At 37.5% G+C, this 22,394-nt stretch overlaps 1 pseudogene; it reads right to left on the bottom strand.

Moving 5' to 3' along the window:
- Positions 1-13,576: 13,576 nt before the first annotated feature.
- LOC125244489 lies at positions 13,577-21,663 on the bottom strand (annotated as a pseudogene).
- Between the last annotated feature and the right edge of the window lie 731 nt (positions 21,664-22,394).

Below are 22,394 nucleotides of genomic sequence, written 5' to 3'. Positions count from 1 at the left end.
TTTATTTAAAAAGTATAATTTAACTATTTGCAGGAATACATGGCACTCTGAATCACAGGAGAGAGATGAAGGAGAGCCATTTACACCACCACAGAGGCCACAGAACATTTTTAAGGATTACAATCTGACATTTTTAAAAATGTCCATTGCGAGAGTTAACAATGGACATGCATACAAAGATCAGCTGTTCTTCTGAAGCTGCACCACCTGTTCTTCACACAGAACCTGTTTGACTATAGATAATGTTAGTCAAGCAATGCTTTATTTGCATGAAACATTCCACACTTTTTACGCTTTGAACTGCTCGTTGGCGTGTTTCAGATGTGTGTTGTCTTTTAGTTTTGCTAGATGTGAAGATAGTGTTCTAATAAACATTAGAGAATCATAGAAAGACTTGACGTGAATGAGGAACAAGATGGCAAAAGACATTAAGCATGAAAAACACTTCCAACTATGAAAGTATCAAACTTGTTACATACATGAATAGTTTTTATCAGAAGCACTTGGATCTATCAATGCTTATTGTGAGGTAAAATGGTAAAATCATTATAATGAACCAGTTAAATCACTGCTGTGATGTTTAATATCTATGATTTTGAATCGAAATAAGATATTTTGAGCAATGTTGGTTTTCAGCACTAGAAAAACAAACAAACATAGAAATATCTTTTCCACAGAGGAAAATATTTGCATTTAATATTTGCATTATATTTGTATATGGGCTCAAGTTTTATCAAAGGTTTGGAGAGAGATTACATCTGTTAGGAGAGGAGCCACTGAAATATTTGCAGGAGGCCCCTCAGGCAGTTCAATTTTGCCTATTGTTCATAATTTACCAGCACACACAGAAATGATGCGCCCTTGTTGACTGAAGTGCCTGTTCTTTGGCCTGATGCCCTTTACTTTTTATATCATTCACATGTCACACCTTGATGGGCACATGAATTCTGTCTGCAAACACAGCACAAGTAGTAGGAGCTGGTGGTGCCTATGGTGATAAATGGCCAGTTGGTTGACCACTCACTTTTAAAAGTACACCCAGGGATGGGCAGTATTTATGATAGATGTATTCCAAATACGTATTTCAAATACAAAATAGTATTTTGTAATTTGTATTTGATAGGGTTGTGAAAATGGCTTTGTATTTTGTATCAAAATACTTTAGTGTTTTGTATTTTTAAAATACTGTAAAATACTTTGTAAGAAGTCTACATGATGACATCATAAAATTGCGACCTCTGATTGGTTCTTACTCAGTAGTTTGCAGAGACTTATTGAGATCAGAACAGAAAATTGATCCATATGGAAGAAGGTGGTCAAGAAACGTGCAGACTGTCAGCTTTTCATCAATTTTTAGCATGAATTGCTATAATTTTTAACAGTTAATTTTAAGTTTTGGTGTTCATTTGGGTAGCCTAGGCTAAATAATATACCAATTTACATAATGTTCTTGAAAACTATTTTACCGAGCAGCAGCCCCCTATATTTATGATTAACAATCAAATGATTAATTAGTTAGAAACTAGTAGCTATGAACACAGGTGCCATCAGTTGTCTTCTTATGAATGAGTTGTTGTCATTGAGTCAGTGTTGCTGATGCAAAGTAGGCCCTTCGTTACCAAACACCAAGTAACTAAATTAGGATACAATTATGAGTCATTCGCAAACATTACACTGTTGGTTACTTTAAAACTAACTTTCATCTGGGAGACTTTCAGACAGGGATATGTGAATATTTGTACACTGTACATACATTTTCAATGGAGGGACAGAAAGCTCTTGGACTAAATCTAACATATCTTAAACTGTGTTCCGAAGATGAACAGAGGTCTTACGGGTTTGGAACGACATGAGGGTGAGTCATTAATGACATCATTTTCATTTTTGGGTGAACTAACCCTTTAACATGTAATCTGACAAACACATACATATATACTGTATAATATAGTTTGCCAAGCCATGTTGGCCTATAGGCTAACATAGCTTGGCAAATAATATGTTCAGATAAGGTCTTACTCTGGCATTTCAAAGAAATGAATAATACTTCTACCACACGCTCTCTGTTCTCTGCGGTGTCTCCTCCTAACAGCAACAATTGCAGCCATGTCACAAAATGGGTTCAGACATGCTTTTTAGTGTGTTAAATAATGGTGTAAATACCAGTAAATTGTCGAGCGCAAACATTAGTAAATCGCATTGTGTGATTCATTTAAATACTCTCCTCCCATAAATTTTGCATCTGAAAGGGAAACTCCTAAAAATGCATATGCAATAAGGTCAGCCACAAACACAACTGCGTGTCTTTAGTAAATTTAAGTAGTTTTTTAAAGTCAAAAGAGGGTTTGCACTGGCACAAGCTGTTAGTAAATCTGGCCCTGAGTCTTTTTGTTTGAATCTCGTTTTCTTGATTTATCACGAGTACCATGTTTTACCATGACTGATATCGATCTAGCTTACTGCAGTGTGCAACAGTGTCTCATAGTAGCCACTGAGCGAACGCACAGAGTAGCACTATAACAACTTCCAACACACAAATGTATCTAATATGATAAACAGCGCTGCTTTACCCTACGTGCACATGACCGAAAGAAGCGGAAGCGGTGACTGTGGCATAATAAAAGATCCGCTGCTGTCCAGTTGTGTGTCGCGCTCTTCTCTCATTAGTAATCACTCCAGTGGGCTCGTTACTGCTCTCACAGCATTCGGTCCTGCTCTGCTTCATACTAAAGTACCGTTAATAATCTCTCCATGAGCATGATTTCTGCCTGAGTCCTGTCCCGATTCTTTTCCACTGGCTGTAGACGTGAAGACAACACCTGCCATGATTATGTGAAATCAAGGTGTCATTGAGCTTCGCCTTTGTTTTGAATTAGCGATCTTTAGAGGCGAAAATGTACATATTGTAGCTTTAACAGAACAAATATTCACATATCCCTGTGATCTCCTAGATAAAGGTTAGTTTTAAAGTAACCAACAGTGTAATGTTTGCGAATGACTCATAATTGTATCCTAATTTAGTTACTTGGTGTTTGGTAACGAAGGGCCTACTTTGCATCAGCAACACTGACTCAATGACAACAACTCATTCATAAGAAGACAACTGATGGCACCTGTGTTCATAGCAACTAGTTTCTAACTAATTAATCATTTGATTGTTAATCATAAATATAGGGGGCTGCTGCTCGGTAAAATAGTTTTCAAGAACATTATGTAAATTGGTATATTATTTAGCCTAGGCTACCCAAATGAACACCAAAACTTAAAATTAACTGTTAAAAAATGCAATTCATGCTAAAAATTGATGAAAAGCTGACAGTCTGCACGTTTCTTGACCACCTTCTTCCATATGGATCAATTTTCTGTTCTGATCTCAATAAGTCTCTGCAAACTACTGAGTAAGAACCAATCAGAGGTCGCAATTTTATGATGTCATCATGTAGACTTCTTACAAAGTATTTTACAGTATTTTAAAAATACAAAACACTAAAGTATTTTGATACAAAATACAAAGCCATTTTCATCAACCCTATCAAATACAAATTACAAAATACTATTTTGTATTTGAAATACGTATTTGGAATACATCTATCATAAATACTGCCCATCCCTGATCCTGAGTATCTTCTGTCTTCTGTCTTCCATAGGCAGAAGCATTCAGCAGAAAAAACACTTGAGGTTCTCCTGGCAAGGAGAAGGACTGGGAACCTCTCTAAAAGTTCCCACTTGTGGAGCTGGAATGAAATTGAGACAAAATCATAAGACTGAAAAGCGGATAAATAATTACAAGTTCACACGCACACACACACACACACAGTATATATATATATATATATATATATATATATATATATATATATATATATATATATATATATATATATATATATATGGGGTGTGACAAGATCTCGTGCCACATGGCCGTTCCACATCTGTAAGACCTTCGTCCATCTTCGGACCACAAATGAGAGTGAGTTTTTAAATGACAGAAATTTCATTTTTGGGTGAACTAACCCTTTAATGATAAATGATGATACACTGCAGATATAGATATTCATACATGCATATAACTAGAATAGCAGAAACACAGTCAGTTCCCTTTGAAGGGAACTCTTCTCGTTCCCCTCAAGGAACCATGGTTACATACAACCTGAGACATTTGCTCAAGGGTTCACAGACTGGCTTGGACTGTTCCAATATGGCAGTTTACATATAGCGGTTCACAGCCACAGAAACAGCCACTAAAGAGGCATACACACACACACACACACACATGCTCGTTTTTGTGAATTGTGGGGGCATTCCATTGGTGTAATGGTTTTTATACTGTACAAACCGTATTTTCTATCCCCCTACACTACCCCTACCCCTAAACCTCAGAAGCACTTATTGCGTTGGTTCCAAAACCCAGATCAAGGCTCGAGCGCACTACGAGATCTGTTACAAATGGACTTTTGCCTTTACCGGCCTTTAGGAACTGCTATGGACAGAGATTTTTTTTCATGTGGTCACTAAAGCCTGGAATGAGATCCCACAGTACATCAGAACTATAACATCAATAAGATTATTTAAAATAACATTTGCTCGCCATCTAATGGACAGGTACATCTGTGACCACTAAGGTGGCTCCATGGCCTCCCCCTAATGCTCTTTCTCTCGGTTTGTTTGTTTGTTGTTTTCTTGTCTTGGAGTTCGTTGTGTGTGTGGTATTTATGTTCTGCATAGCAGGAACCTGCTGAAAACCAGTTTTATACTGAGTCAGACACGATTGTTTTTAATCTTTTCCTGCTTAAAAATATCAATAAATAAATAAATGAAAAACTCATTCTGTATTTTTTAAAAGCCTTTTGAAAAGTGGGGACATGGGGTAATGTCCTCATAAGTCACCTCTTTTTGTAATACCTATGTCATACCCATGTCATTATACATATGTGTGTCCTGATATGTCACAAAAACACACACACACACACACACACACCCCTTTACGTGTTTATTTTTTATTGCAACCCAATTACTCACCAACGTGACCTGTATTTATGTGGTTACGTTTTTTTGGATAAAACTCTCTGAGCCCTTACTCGCTTACCAGAGTCACCAGTTTTCAAATCTGAACAATCCAGAGATTCCACCTCTACAATGACTCATTGTAGTGTTTTTCAAAAACAACAATACGTAGTTGCAGAACAAGTCTGATACATGAACTCTCCCACAGCAAGAATATTAATCTTAATGGTGTCAAAACTCTGTTGTTAAAAGATACTAAGCCTTCAATTGTCCATTCAAAGTTTCATGTAAAGCAACAGTAAAGAGTCATGTACAAATATACAGCTGTGAAAAAACCATGACATCTTATTTTAACCCTTATTTTAATCTTCTTTTTTTTCAGTGCAGATGCAGCTCAGCCAATGTGAACTGATCTCGAAGATTATAATAAAGTCAAATTAAACTATTACAGCACACTGTTTTAAATGTGTTTTGCTTTTCTTGTGACACCTGTACACTTATCAAATTAACTATTCACTTGCTGTGTTGTTCCTGTGGTGATTCAGTAAAAGAAAGTAAAGTGTTAAGTGTTTGGGGTGGATCCTGTTCTCATATTTCTGTCTGTTGGAATTTAGCAATACACTCACAGACTTTGATGCTTTAGGTGGTATCTTATTCGAGTCGTCTTGTTGAGAAAACTTGGTAAGAATGAAAATCCTTTTATCTCCCTTTAGTATTCCTTATTACTTGTTCATTGTTTTTAACTGAAATAATTAACATGCCTGAAAATATTGATGTTCCTTTTTATAATGATTTGTAGATATATTCCAGCAATTATCAGATATACCATAGAAAATACATTAATACATTAATAAATTAAATACATAAACCTATTGTAATAAGTAAGTAAACTTTGTTTTTTATTGGCTAGTTACAACCATTTAAGAAGGGAACAACCACACAAAGTTATGATGGTAAGAATTCTGTCTCTGATCATAATATAAGTCTTTACATGTTTAGTTGTGCTAAATGCAAATATATTGCCCATATAATCAAGTCGAGAAATTTTGTTTGTTTTATGTGTCAATATCCTTTTTTTCTTTTAGATGTCAGCATACGGAGATGACTCTTGCATAGAGGATATCATAGAACTTAAAAAACATTATCTACTCAGAATCTCCCATCAGCAATAAAAACAATCAATGAACACCTCAAACAAGTAGAACGTGTTGAGCTAAACGTTGCTGTGACAGGAGAGTCAGGTTCTGGAAAGTCCTCGTTTGTCAATGGATTCAGGGGTTTAGGGGATAATGAAGAAGGCTCTGCTAAAACTGGCACAGTAGAAACTACTATGGAGCCTGAAGTTTACCTTCACCCAAAATACAAAAATATGAAAGTGTGGGATCTTCCTGGAATTGGAACACCAAACTTCCAAGCCCATGAGTATCTTAAACTGGTTAAGTTTGAACGCTATGATTTTTTCATCATCATTGCAGCAGATCGATTCAGAGAATGCCATATTCTTCTGGCTGAAGAGATTATGAGAATGGGGAAAAAGTTTTATTTTGTTCGTTCCAAGATTGACTCAAGCATTGATGCTGAAAAGAAGAGCAAAAACATTGATGAGAAAACTACACTAAAGAAAATCCGTGAGGACTGTTTAAATGGTTAGTTTATTCAGTTAATGACATCACAATGTTTTGACCAACACATTTCTGAGGTTTTCATTAACATTATGCCTAATTAATTTGAATTGTACACAATTATCTTTTGATTACATCATTTATGATGCCCTTTCTTGTTTCTGTTTAGGCCTGAGAAAGATTGGTATAGATGATCCTGCTGTGTTCCTGATTGCTAGATTTGAGCTCGGCAAGTATGATTTCAATCTGCTGCAGGAGAGGATGGAGAAAGAGCTCCCTCAGCATAAGAGACATGTGCTGATTTTGGCTTTGCCGAATATTACACAAGAGATCAATGAGAAAAAGCCCCCAAACTCTTATTTCAGTGTATTTTTTATGGCAAAAACAATGTTTTACCTTTTGAAAACAGGTTTCGAAAACGATGCCTTTACCATCTGCATGTAAACAACAAAAACATGAATTTATGAAAATGGTGAAAATGGTGTTCATGCATGCATATTACGTGTTCGTGGGTCGTTTCTTGACAAAGTGATATCTTCAACTACTGGCATGGCATGCATAATACAGCCTTTTTAGTCATATTCTCAGATCCTTGTGAACAGGGATTGTTTTTGGATCGCGTAAACATACCCCGAATTTCAATCTTTGTACAGTGTATTTTATGGCAAGAACTGGTGTTTTAGTGTTATCATGAACATTGCCGTTACATTCAGAGATTGCCAGAATTGCCAAATGTTGTTAAATATAATGGCAACCAAACAGATGTTGCACTTCACCATCTAACAGGGGACCAGTGTCCTTTTGTGTAGTGACACTGTAAAATGCGCATGCTGCTGCTGCTTAAATTTAACATGTACACTTTAACTTGAGTGGAAATGGGCATGGAATGGTGAAAAACGTCACTTAAAAATGGTAACATTTAAATGAACAGATTTTGTTCAAGTCAAAAATATTATTTAACATGATTGAACCAACCTACTGTCAGGTTAAATGACTCGAGATTCAGTTGCAAGTGTACAAATATTTATTAAGGAAGATAACATGAACAACAGCAGTGTAACAAAGGAGGTTGTGGGTGCTGATGGTGTCCTCAGTAGTGCAGGGACTACAATGGGTGGATGAATGAATTCTGAGACAGAAGTCCAGTAATAATGTGATCCACAAACGAATAATACGAATAATATAATATAATATAATTGCACAATCTTGACAGATAGTGAAATGGACATGTTAAAGTCAAAGATTGGACAAATATTGTGGGTAGCAAGACAGAGTAGGCCAGACATTATGTGTGACATATCCATCCTGGCATCTAATACCAAACATGCAACTGTTCAGACTCTGCACTGTGCTAACAAACTCATTAGGAAAGTCAAATCAGAAGATGTCGTTTTGAGGTTTCAGTACCTGGGAGAAAACTGTCCCCTCAAACTTGTGGTGTACAGTGATTCCTCTATGGGAAACCTCTCTGATGGAGGCACACAGGGTGGACATTTCATCATGCTTATGGGTAAAAATGGAAAATTCTCACCCATATCCTGGCAGTCCAAGCGCATCCGGAGAGTCGTGCGGAGTACATTAGCAGGAGAGACTCTGGTCCTTGCAGATGGGATTGATAATGCAGTTTTTCTAGCAACTCTCTTCTCAGAAATCACCACCGGGGACTGTTCGTCCAAAGCTGTGCCCATTGTATGTGTTACAGACAATCATTCTCTTCTCGACGCAGTTAAATCCACAAAATCTGTCACAGAAAAAAGACTGCGCCTTGAGATCAGCAGTATGAAGGAGCTCATACACTCCTGGACTATTCAGCAGGTTGTGTGGTCCGTCACCAAAGAGCAACTGGCTAACTGCTTGACCAAAAAGGGGGCATCAGCACTTGGACTACTTAGGGCACTCAGTGAAAGTGTTTGCAAACTTAAAATCTGAATGAACTGTGCAATACTTTGTCTCTTTTGTGTTTAACATATATATATTTCCTTGTTTACCTGTTCTGAAAAGTAATGTTTACAAGCTGCATTCTTAAAGCACTTTTCATTAAAGAAAAAAGGGGAGATTGTTATGTTTTCCCTTGTACATACAAGTTTTTGTGAGTAACGCGATGTTTGGGGTATTCTGGGAGTTCCCGCGATGTCTGCTAGCCACTATGTAACTGGTGGGCAAACGTGATGGCAATAAAAGTTACCGCTTGTAACAAGTCTGTTTATTGAATCAACAATAACATGATAATGAAGCGATGAAAAGAGTCATTTAACCAGCTGGAAGAACCATCAGTTTCTCCCTATAAAGCACCTTTGTTAACAAAAGGGTTCACAATCTTTCATTCAAACGATACTTGCAAATGCCTTAGCTGTTGAGGAGCATCCAGATCTACAGGCTCAGGAGAAATTCTTGACAGTTCGGTCCGATGGTGCTGAAGTTGTAATCAATATCTTCTGCATTGAATAAAGAAAATGAAGATAACTTGCGTCGTTAATTTGACCCTGTTGTCAAGGAAGTTGCGCATGGCTGGAAGGGAATGAGGCCTGGAGCTGGGTGGGATCTCACGTGAGCAGTCCGTAGTATCAGCAGGAACAAAGAAGAACCAGAAGAGAGACAATGATTTGCGTGGGGGCTTTTTAAGAAGTCAGACCTCTGAGTTTTGGCTTGTGACCACAAGCAAAAACTCAGAGCAGTTCTCTGGCAGGAGGGTTTCTTTGTTTTAAATTGGACTCATTTATTTTGCATGAGGGGAGTGAGCTTGTAAGTTTGTGTCCATTTATACTCTGATAAATAAAACCAACATACTGTGATGGATTTGGTTCGACACTCCCTGTGTTTGATTAAGTTGACTTGTGTGTCGGACTGATCATCTGTTGATTGCTTATGCCTGGTAGAAGAATAGTCAGTAAAAGAATCACACGGCTCAAAAGCACTGTCTTGTGTTGTTTATTAAATACAGTTTACAGTCGCATTTAAATATCACTGCTCTCCATTCAGACACAAATATAGACACTAGAACACAACACATACAATGCCTTCTATGAGATGGTGATGTCCACCTAAGTGTGAGTCATTAAACTAGGAGTAATTTGATATGAAACACCACCTTGATGGGCTACAACATCTAGAAGTTCTGTTGACATTAGTGTCTTTGAAGTGTGTGTGTGTGTGTGTGCGTGTGTGTGTGTGTGTGAGTCTGAGTGTGTGTGTGAGAGTGTGTGTGTGGGTGTGTGAGAGTGAGAGAGTTTTAGTGTGAGAGTTTTAGTGGGTGAGTGTGTGTGTGTGTGTGTGTGTGAGAGAGTCTGAGTGTGTGTGTGAGAGTTTTAGTGTGAGAGTCTGAGTGTGTGTGAGAGAGTTTTAGTGGGTGAGTGTGAGTGTGTGAGTGAGCGAGTTTGAGTCCAAGTGTGAGTGAGAATCTGAGTGTGTGAGTGTGAGAGAGAGAGAGAGAGAGAGAGAGAGAGAGAGAGAGTCTGTGTGAGTGAGAGTAAGTGTGAGTGTGTCTGTGTGTTTAATGTGTTTGTAAACATTTAAGGACCACCACATATGAATGCAATTAATCTGTAATAAAGGTTGGTTTAAAGCACTTGATTCATGATACTTGCCCATTTCCTGTGACGAACAATAACTGTGTTAATTACAGAGACAATGAATGAAGGATTCACTATTTGTAAACAGCCTAATAAATGAACAATGTAGAGACTACAATATATTAGTGTGAGTTTAGTTAATGGCCAAACGTACAGTAGGTGGCCATCCAAAACGGCGTTTCTACCGCCGCGCGTGCCGCCGCCGCCGCCGTGTCGCAAAGTGCATTTGCAGCTTTTGACCGCTGAGTGGCGCTTTAACCACAAGCTATCCAACAAATGCATCAAAGCACATTTATCTTTATGCAACATGTCAATTTTCTCACATATTATGCCTATATTTATCACAAATACATTTTTTATTTATATTTTAAACTCCTTTAATAAAACAGTATGGATTTTTGACACGCACATTCTTTGTTATTCGTTACCTGTGTCATTTATTTGACAGAAAACTACTTAGGAAAAATATAGCCTGTTTGGACACAGATTAAGAAATTGTTGCGTGTTTCATGAATTATATCCTTTATTTTAGTAAAACGTGAGTCACCGAATAATTTCGCTCCCATTATTAAGGCACGAATTAGCTAAATAATTGAAACTAAAAAGAATGGACGGATTAATAAAACATAATAAAAACAACTGCAACTCCTGCAGCCGCATTTAAATGCAGGAGTGTATTCTATTCCTTACAATATCAAATTCAGAAACAACACATTCCAGCGGATCGCCTCTTATTTAACACAGACCTACGAATTTATTATCGAACTGAGATATTTCTTTCTTTTTATTTATTTATTTATTTATTTATAACGTCTCATTTTTGAGACGTTTCTCGCAGAGAGACAGCTAAAAGCTCACCCTGTTTTTTATTTATTTTATTTTTCACAAGTACAAGGTTTTTGTTGTTATTGTGAGCTTACACAAATAAAAGTAGACCATTTGTAGTCTTGCATCAAGGCTATCGCCAAAATGACGGAAGGCCTGTTTTAAGTTGTTTCAGCTGTCATGAGGAAAAAATCCATCAGAACTCGCCGGCGCTTTCGTCGGCCAGAGGGATACAAATTTAATCAATTTAGTTTCATATTTATATTTAAACATTGGGCTATAACCTAATATATATTTTTAAGATGTCACCAATGTTGATTATGAAAAGTGAATAGCATGACGGATGCGCAATGTCGGAAGACATGCAGTGGGTCAGACATAAGTTTGACCACTTCATTAAGTTTTGTTTTATAGTAAGTCTTTCTTTAAAGTGAATTTCGTTTTGAAAAAATTGTATCTTAATTTCAATCAATGTTTCAACAACCAATTGCCTATATTTAATAAATAGGAAGAAAAACATGAACGTCGGGTGTGGAATGGATGCGTAACAAACAAACTCATGTTTCCTGGCCTTTGAATAAGGCTGAAGCAATGGACGTATTTCTGTTTTTATTAAATGTATTAAATACATGTCTTTATTACTTAATTAATTGATAAGATGTTTTGGTCAAACAATATATTTTAGCAGGTCTAAATTCTAAGTTAGACACAAATTTGCATATAGGCTAGGCTATATAAGGTTCCCTTATAGACAAGCGCGTAAATTGCTGTTTCAGTCGCATATTTTCAGTAATTTCGATCGGTGCATCAAATGATATAGGCCTAAACTAAATTCATGTATTTACAGTAAAAGAATAAAGAAATAGCCTAACTCTAGACTTATTGGCTATGATATTTACGCTTGAGCAATATAATAATAATAATATCTCAGCAAAGACAGAACATATTTATTTGTCTCGGCACACGACCGCTAACAGTAACACAGTAGCACAGCACATCAAAGCTTGCTGTTGTCTTGGCTACCTTACAAACGGCGATGGAAACAACAGTGAATTTTTTCCCCCTTTTGTGGTAATTTAGCACTAGTTTCTATGGTATTCTGCTTGCATTTTTGGGCTTCAGTTGGATGCTTTATTTTTATCTTTATAGTCAATTGAGTTTAGTTCAAAAAAAGCAAAGGCTAGTAAATAATCTGCGCCGGGGCCCATCATAGGGTGGGGGCTGAGGGGGTGTCCCGTACGCCCATGATGTAATGGTAATACATCGCTTACAAAGGGTTCATGTTAACTACTGTATGATTATCAGACGATTTTAATGTGTTAATGTTTCAACCATATCGTGCAATTATAGCTATGCAACAATCTGATAAACTGCAATTGTGCAGTTTGTATCCATTAACACGCTCATAAACATTACAAAAAGAAATGTCATGCCATAAGCTACAAAAAAAAAAAAATTGATATCCCAATAATCAACATTTTGTTATTCAAGAAGTGCTAGGCTATTGAGATAAAAAGTTTCTGCTAGACCTATAGATAGTTTGCGCCTAATCTGACTCTCCACAATGGGCTACTCAACCTAACAGTGCTTGCTCTGCAACACTTGACAAGTTCGAGATAGGGGGAAGGGCGCTTTGTTTAAAATGTTTGTCACCAAAGCCATTAATCCAGAGGGCGGGAGACTCAAAATATTAGCCTAAGCTATGCGCGTGACAGACCTTTTTGAAATCTTGGTGCTTTTTGTTAATTTTAACATCCTGATCTGATCATATGAAATAAACTGACGAAATACACAATTGTTAGACTCTGTTATGAGTATTTGCAGTAAGTTTCTTTATCTGTTTGTGTTATGGGGATTTGCAGAAGTTCCGAATGGGATCGATCAACCCTCCCCCCGCGCGTTTGCCAGCGTCTGCTGCTGCCGAGCAGAGTATGTGCAAAGTTGTTTTTTTTTTTTTTAAATCTGCAAGAAAAGTTATGAGTTTGGCGTGTGGTAGGAAAAATACGTTTGCACACTAAGCCACTACGCAAATTTGTGTCTAACTAGACCAGCTAAAATATATTGTTCGACCAAAAACATCTTATCAATTATTTAAGTAATAAAGACAAAGTAATACATTTAATTAAAACAGAAAGACGTATATTGCTTCAGCCTTATTTAAAGGCCACGGAAACATGAGTTTGTTTGTTACGCAGTCCATTCCACACCCGACGTTCATGGTTTTCTTCCTATTTATTAAATATATGCAATTGGTTGATGAAACATTGATTGAAATTAAGATACAATTTCTACAAAACGAAATTCACTTTAAAGAAAGACTTACTATAAAACAAAACTTAATGAAGTGGTCAAACTTATGTCTGACCCGCTGCATGTCTCCCGACATTGCGCATCCGTCATGCTATTCACTTTTCATAATGAACATTGGTGACATCTTAAAAAAATATATATTAGGCTATAGCCCAATATTTAAATATAAATATGAAACTAAATTGGCTACATTGTTATCCCTCTGGCCGATGAATGCGCCGGCGAGTTCTGATGGATTTCACACAGTTTTCACACAGACAATCGAGCGTTTCGTTCTGGTAAAAGCACAAAACAAAATGCACACAACGTGTCCTTACTCTTGATGTACAATCACTGATGAACACCTTTGGTTTTAATGAGTAAATTAGCCTAAATATTTATTCCTGCCGGTATTTTAGTCTGCGATATCAACATCACTAAACATTACATAGCATATATGTAAAATATAGCCAAAAAAAAATCAAGAACAATAAAAAAATCAAGATGAATAGCACTTAATAAGAATTATTGCTCTTAATGCGGTCTCAATGCTGGACCGTTCTCATTTCGCTCCGCATATGGAACTTGAAGGATTTTTTTTTTTTTTTTGCTAAGAGCCAACCAGAATGAAAATATTAAATTTTTAATCCGTGTGTGTGTGCTCCTATATATATATATATATATATATATATATATATATATATATATATATATATATATATATATATATATATATATATATGCCTAGTAATGACTGTTTAATGACAATAGCATGCAGTAAGACTTTGTGTAAAGGTCTTTCTTTTAATTTTTGATGCATAGACTGTAGCCTAAGACTATCCCACGTTTTGAAATTAACTCTGTTTAAATTTTCTGATGGTTTTTAAGGATGTTAAAATGTTATAGGCTATTATAATGTTATTGTTGTTTTACTTCGTCCTTTCATCTCCGTTTACAAACCGACATTTTATTATTACAGTCACTTTCCAATCCATCCCTTTGCGCCACCTGGCAGTAGTTTTTTTACACGCGACTGAATTTCAGTTAATGCAACGCCCCGCGGCGGCGGTATGCGCGGCGGTAATACCCATTTTGGTTGTCCACCTACTGTATCATTACAAATGTTCACGATGCTGCTGCAGGCAATGTATAATATGGATAATATTGAATAAATATCTTTTCATCAGGTTAAATACTGATAATTGATCATTCAAGCTCCTTTATCTAAACCTCTCTACTCACACATCCGTCATGTTTGTAGTTCTAATCGAATCCTTGTCCAACGCGCAATGGGTTGTGGGTAATATCAGCCGTTAAGAGTGTGTGTCGATCTGCACTTTGAATGCTGACCAGAATACTAATTTGAATAGTATTAGTACCCATCTGGGTATCTTTGGAATATTCTTTTCAACATACTACAATTTGGGACATACTAATTCTATTTTCGAATACTATTTAGAACGGATAGTATGCAAATTAGGACGCAGCACCAGTATTCTAAAGCTTTTAACACTAAAATGCCCACCTTCAGCATCCTGGAGGTAATCTCTCCAATAGGTGACCACTCGGTTTTCATTGGCTCGTCTATTGCTTCCCGTCTCTGACCATCTGATTTCAAACAGCCCATCCATGATGTCTGCTGAGAGGTTCCTTGGAGTGTAGCAGAGGGCAGCATGAAAGGCTTCTGGATGTTGCTGGATCTTCTGGAGCACTCGAAGTGTTTTCAATCCATCTCTAAACCTAAATATACAAAATTGAGACAGAGAAGATAATCCAACACTCCATTATTAAACAGTGTTCCTGTCATGTTTATCTTTAGTTAGTGCCACCTTCATGGACCTTTAGTTTGTTTGTCTTCCTAGCATTGTTCAGGAAGTCAGTTTAAATCTAGACTCACTGGGGATTTTCTGTTTTAGTTGAGGATGGTGTTAAGTGGCACCAAATTAAATAACTAAGCCATTTTTACAACAGAAATTAATCAAAAACTTACTTTAGCTTTTCTTCTAAAGCAAAATGAATTTCCTATTCTCACTGTAAAGCTGCTTTGAGGCAATCTGTGTTATAAAAAGCACTATATAAATGGTGACTTTATCATAGACACTAATCCTCCAGCCAAGCTGCTCATCATTTAGTTAGTTTTGTCTGTGCATGTAGTTCCTCTGTTTTCAGTCTTTAATGTCGGTTGATGTTTGCGTTTATCCCATGTTTAAACAATCCGTCTGTTCTTGTGTTTATTGTTATTAAAACTTCGTATTGGATCCTATCTACCCTCATCTTCATCTTATTCTTATGACAGTCACTTAAACCCTTATTGCTACTACCGAGGTAGACCTAAAAGAGTAGCTAAAATAATGAGCTTGCAAAAACACATGTAAACCTATTTGTCCAATAGACTAAAAGAGCATAGTATTCAGTATTCACGGAGACATGATGTACCTTTCAAAGGGACCACGGACATGGTGAATCACTTGAAACATTGGAACATCCTCCAGTAACGGATTCTTGTCCATCAAACTTGTAAGAGGTGTTAGGCAGCCAGCATGAGACAAGTAATCTGTCAAAGGCTCAGTAGATGTCTGAAGCTCCTCCACTGTTCTGGATTCAGAAATCTGGTTCCTATACATTATATATACACATTTATTCATTTATTTTTTTTAACATCCAAAAGAAAAACATTCATAGCATGCCTTACAAAATAAAATGCACATTACACAAGTAGAAAACGTAAAAGTGTCCACAAACCCGTTTCAGTTTTTCATAGAGTTCATTGTCTGCAATGTCCTCAATGACTGGTCTGCTCATCTCTGGTCCTTTAACTAAGCAGCTGAAAAGAGTTTCAGAGAGGAAACATGGTGGTGGGCCTCCATGAACCAGGCTGACAGCAATGGATCGACCAGCAAAAAAATATCTGTCATCCCGCACAGCTGTAAAATGAGAATAAAAGTCCAATCAGGCAACTACCACTTTGTTATAATACTGTGGCCCAAAATAAATAAATTCAGCAATTCATTATTACTATAACGTTAACTGATTCAATGCAATTATACATACCAAAGGAATCAAGGGCCAAGTTCAAGTGTCCCTCATGTCCCTCAAACATTTCGGAGTGAGACAGTGCTTCCATAAGTAACCGTAGAAATTCTCGTCAGGGGCCACCAAGATCAACAGCCTCTTCGGTTGTTCCCTTGTCATCAGAGAACTTAATGCACATTGTGTGGTTTGGGTTGTATGACACTCTTCGAAAGCCTCGAATAGCTCCATCAAGCACTGCTGCACGATTGATATTGAATTTGCAAATGCCTGTGTTTCTGATTTTTTCACCAAGTTCTTTTAAGATATCAATTAGGGAGGCATCTTCTTTGGGGCGTCTAAAATGACAATAACAGAAAAGAAATCATTCAAAAATGTGTCAAAATGCCATCTTAAAAATTTGTAGTAAAAAGTCACCTACTTAAAAAAGCTCCTACTTCGTGTTAACTAACCGACCATGATTTGAAAAAGACTCACTCCTCCAGATGATGTGATCAAAAGTTCAGTAAAACTATTGCTTTAAATTAAGCATAATGCACTTACGTCTGGTCCTCAATGCTGGCAATAATAGCTGTGTACAATTCTTCATCTTCATCTTCATCTAATGAGTCATTTATGAGGTTAATGTAAGTTCCATAATCATTTTGCCAGCACCTTGAGGTGGGGCTATTTGATTGTGGCGTTTCTTGTTGGCTGCTAGAAGAGGCTTGGGCATTTGTTGATGGTTGTTCAACATGTGTTGAAATGGATATTGCCATGCCATGGGACTCTGTCGCAGGTAGCTCCGCTGTTGAAGTTTTAGCACTTGCTGAAACAAATTCTTTGCATGACTTTGAGGAATGTGATGGCCACTCATCATCTGTGCCACCTGTATCTACCGCCTCTTCCTCATAGTTTTCTTCAGAATCTGAGGTTTCTCCATACACTGACTACAAAAACAAGTTAGCAGTAGTGAAACTTGTGATTAGTGTTATTGTACACATTTGTGTGAAGTTAATGCCAAAAAGTAGGACAAATTAAACTATTAACCTTTTGGAAATACACTTAATTACAAAGTAAATAAAATAAATGTATTTAAATTAATTCAGTTTAATGGCTTGTACTTACTTGAAGAGGCTCTGATGGTCTCAGATAGAGAAGCTCGTTTGAAAACCTTCTGAATCACATTGCCATCGAGCTTCTGGCCTTCATGGAATGTAGGAGTAACAAGTTTGTTGCCACAAGGCAAGAGGATTTCCAGACTGACAGACAAAAATAACACAAGAGTAAAACTTTGATAATGTTTTATAAAATTTGATTAAACACTTGAGGCTAAACAACAGTTTTATCATGAGATCAAGCTTGGCATTTTCAAACCTTAACTAACCTTAAAAAGTATGTGTACACACCTGCATATGCATGATTACAAACCAACTTACCCCACACCACATGGAATTTTCCCTTTGAATGCCTCATGCATTTTATTCATGACTGTTCTGTAGTCTCACGTTTTTTTTTGTTTTCCCACGTGCTTTTCAAACTCAAAAGCACTTATTATGTGGCCCTTTTCATACAACTTCTGCTTCGTCCTCTGCTTGACCACATTGTTTTCTTTGAGGTGTGTCAGAAGAATTATATCTTTATTATAAACCCTATGATATGGTGGTTTTGGCCTGAAAAAAAAAAGAAAAAAAAGAGAAATAAATTGTTAAATGTCATAAAAATGCTATCAGTTGCTGTAACCCCTACTCTTGTCTGGCAGAAGATGTCAAGACACAAAGAAGAGGATGCTGTTGGTAATTTTGTTACTAAGAGATCTTGTGTGCCGCGGGTGCGCGTGCGCGCACACACACACAGGTGATGTGATTTTCTCTTAAAGATAACTAGCTCAATGTAAGTGCTAGGGAAAATAATCAAATTTAATACCCTTTTATGTGGAAAATAAAATGCACCATTTTAACTTTTAACCCACATTGTCTAAATGAAAGGTTAAATATTTTAGTACTGTAAATATTTACAGTATTGTGGTTACACCATATTACAGTTCATGGTAACCATAAGTTAACCGTGATTTTGCAACAGTAATCATAGTTTAACCATGGAATTTATAGTAAAACTGTGGTAATGCGAATCTAATCTTCCAAAACTAATGGTGACTACACTTATATAAAACTATAACTATAATGAAGTTCATTTTCGTCAAGTTGCATTATCCTGTCAAAAAAAACAACAACAACAAAACAACAACAACAACAATATAGGCTATGAAAAACATAAATATGCGGTACATACCTCTTTCCTTTGGGTTTCCAGCTGCTGTATCGTCTTGCCATGAAACGGGGCGTCTGGTTCTCTGATCCCGGTGTGCTCGGTGAAGTCACGTGCTGTGTGAGGTTTGTGTTCCTAGCGTCCACATTATGTGTGGGTCGAAACTAGTGATCGACCGATATTGATTTTTTATAACCGATACCGATACCGATTATTTGCATGTTTATGTACCCGATAACCGATATGCAGAACCGATATTTATTTACTGTTATACTTCTGTTTTTGACAATTATTACAACACAAATGAGCTGAACAACCCATTTTATTTATAACAATCACTCCCTCCTTGCATACAAAAATATTTATACACAAATAAATAGAGGGGTCTGAGTCCAAAAAATTAAAGTGCAATTAACTAAATAATGGTTATGTAGTAAATCAAATGATTATATAATCTAGGGTGTTTAAACGAGATAATCTTGTCAAAAATTTCATGCAGTGGCCGTGCTTGAGGCTTCCTGATCATCAACCCATTCAGGTGCTGAGCAATATGAACGAACTTTTTTTTCCGAGACTATATAAAGTTAAACAGCACTTGTCAGTTGGCATTTTATGATCTAAATTTAATCTAACGTTAAATCATGAAATGCCAACTGACAAAGTGCTGTTTGACTATAACTTAATCAACTGCGATCGCGCATGGAGATAATAAATAATTAATTTCCACAAAGCGGTAGGCTATATTTATATGTGTATTAGCGAAATAATTGTTATGTAGTAAATGATAATATAATCTATATGTTATGTTAAATAAAGTTGATTAATTAAAGCAAACCAAGTAGAACATATACTTTACCTGTGCACTGAGTTGTTGTTGACTGATCTCCTCAGACGCCCAGGCTGCAATGGCGGAAATCTCAAAACGGCCACAAGATGGCGCCGTAAAATCGGCGAATCCGATATTACAAAACCGATACCCGATTATGGAAAAATGCTTAAATATTGGGAAAAATATCGGTAAACAGATATATCGGTCGATCACTAGTCGAAACAATGCCCCAGTTTCTGAATCAATCTGAGTCTGACTGGTCGAAGGACTCGAATCTACGGAATTAGTGATCATATTGATCAAGACTGGAGAACAAAGAAGATTTCGCAAAGTATTTACAGCCTCGGCAGCAGCCTTACTATCTGCCATGACTATGCTAGATTCCAATAAACCGCGCTTCAATTTCCAAATTAACTAAGCTTCCGGTTGCAATGAAACGACTTCCGGACACACTAAAATGTTTTTGCTCTCTCACACGTGAGAATGTTTGAAGGTGCAGGCACAAGTTTGGGCAGTTACAGGGTATATGCAAGGACTTTCTGTAACCGCACGTGTTTCATATATGTGCCCAAATATATGTTAGTTAGCGCAAGTGTTTCACATGAACGTGCAAGTGTTTCACATGTATGCGCACATATTTCACATGTATGCGCAAGTGTTTCACATGTGTGCGCAAGTGTTTCACATGTATGCACAAGTATTTCACATGTATGCACAAGTATTTCACATGAACGTGCAAGTGTTTCACATGAACGTGCAAGTGTTTCACATGTATGCGCAAGTATTTCACATGAACGTGCAAGTGTTTCACATGTATGCGCAAGTGTTTCACATGTATGCGCATGTATTTCACATGTATGCGCAAGTGTTTCACATGTATGCGCAAGTGTTTCACATGTATGCGCAAGTGTTTCACATGAACGTGCAAGTGTTTCACATGTATGCGCAAATGTTTCACATGTATGCGCAAGTATTTCACATGTATGTGCATGTATTTCACATGAACGTGCAAGTGTTTCACATGTATGCGCAAGTATTTCACATGTATGTGCAAGTGTTTCACATGTATGTACAAGTATTTCACATGTATGCGCAAGTATTTCACATGTATGCGCAAGTATTTCACATGTATGCACAAGTATTTCACATGAACGTGCAAGTGTTTCAATGTGTTTAGTCCCATTCTGCCTCCCATAGTTTGACAATCCAAAACCTGGTTTTAGACTGTTGGCTGACTGTAGCTGGGCTGATTTCAGAAAACCGGTTAAGTTCCTCAAGAAGCACTCCACTCCATGAGGATGTCGATAAGCTAAGGACAAAAAAAAAGTTTATTTTTTCCCTGTGCTGCAACTGAGGTTTAGGTTCTTGGCCCTTTCCTAAACTGCACTAGACACTGCTGTGAATGGTGATTTTCCACACAGATGTTGTAGTTTGTGGTGTTTCTGTGGCCTCGGGCATTGTTTCTGACTCACTGATGTTTTTGGAGGTCTTCATTATTTTGAGGTCCAGGGAAGCTTTGGCTGTATTCAGCACATCTGTTTCCTCTGATGATGTTAACAATTCCTCACTTCCTTTATGGAAGCAAAAGAAATTTCTGATCTGCTGTTCGACATGACAGTTCAGAAGAGAAAAAAGAAAAGTCTACAAATATTGTTTGAGGTGTTTCTTCTTTCTTTAGTTCTCATCTATTTTCAAAAATAGAAAACTCCCATTGCAAAAGTTACAAGTCCATAAATACATTATTATTATTTAGATACAAAATTTTCACTTTTGAATGCAGATCTGTTAAATGGGAAAAGTAGGGCTGAATAATAATGATTTATAATTAACTGACACATAATCTTTGCTTTCACACATCTGAATCTTCGAGACGTAACCTGGAAATATCTTCTCTGAGATACAAACCTACTTTCTGAAAGCCCTGTGTGTGTAGGAGTATATATATGGTTTATGAGGACACAAATTTGTATAATGACATGGGTATTTGTTACGTGGTTGTGCAGTTTTATTTTAAAGACCCATAGGTGGCGTTGAAGCTCTGGATTGGTGGAAGCACGATGACGTCACCGAGTTTCTGGCATAAATAAGCGTGGATGGCGTCAATGGAGTCTCTCTCGCTGGGCTGGTCTTGCCGGTGTCTCTCTCTCTGCCATTCCCTTGCTGTGGTCCCTTCTTGAACGTCTATCGTCCACTCCCACGGGCGTTTAATCTTTCGTTTGTTATAGTTTAGTTTGCATTCTTGATCTTTCATTATTTAGTTCGATATGTTTTATTTATATGGTTAATGTTTAATTGTAACAGTAACAGGTAGTGGAGTTGTTTAAACATGTCACTGTTTATTAATGTAGTAAGTATTGTCACGGGGTGAAGAATCACTCGACAAAAGGTACGTGAAATCAAAAACCCCGGAGGGTGGATTTATTGAGAACTGTGGGGTGCCTGGTGAAATGTGTAGCTTCGCTTTCTGGTGGCCGGTGCTTCCCGTGTGCTCTTCGTGCTCTTCCAAGCCAGTTGAGGTGAAAGTGGGTGTCCAAACGTGCTCCAAAGTGGCTGGGCTGTCGGTCATTCGCTGCTTTCTGTAAAGAAATGAGACAGGGGTTAGACCAGCCTTGCATTCGGTTCGAGAACGCCGTTTGAGTGCAGCGTGTGCTCCTTAAGAGTGTGCTGGCTGATGGGGAGCAGCTGTGACCGATCAGCCGGTGATAAGGACGTGCAGGTGTTTTCCGTTGGTTGCCAGGGCGACGCTGATTCCTCTGGGAGTGCTCGTCACATTCCCCCCCCCTAAGCTGGTCCTGTGAAGACATTTAGAGAGTAGGGGTGAAATTAGGGGAGGGTGGGGAATGACCCCTGACAGACCTGCGTAAGCTGTCCAGATCCGGGAGAGGCCATCAGCGTTCGCGTTGGCGGACCCAGCCTGATGGCGAACTTCAAAGTGGAAGTCCTGGAGAGCTAGGAACCAGCGAGTCACCCTGGCGTTGGTGT

The sequence above is a fragment of the Megalobrama amblycephala genome, linkage group LG14 (genome assembly GCF_018812025.1).
Source record: "Megalobrama amblycephala isolate DHTTF-2021 linkage group LG14, ASM1881202v1, whole genome shotgun sequence".
NCBI lineage: Eukaryota > Metazoa > Chordata > Actinopteri > Cypriniformes > Xenocyprididae > Megalobrama > Megalobrama amblycephala.
This window is presented reverse-complemented; position numbering and strand designations above follow the sequence as displayed.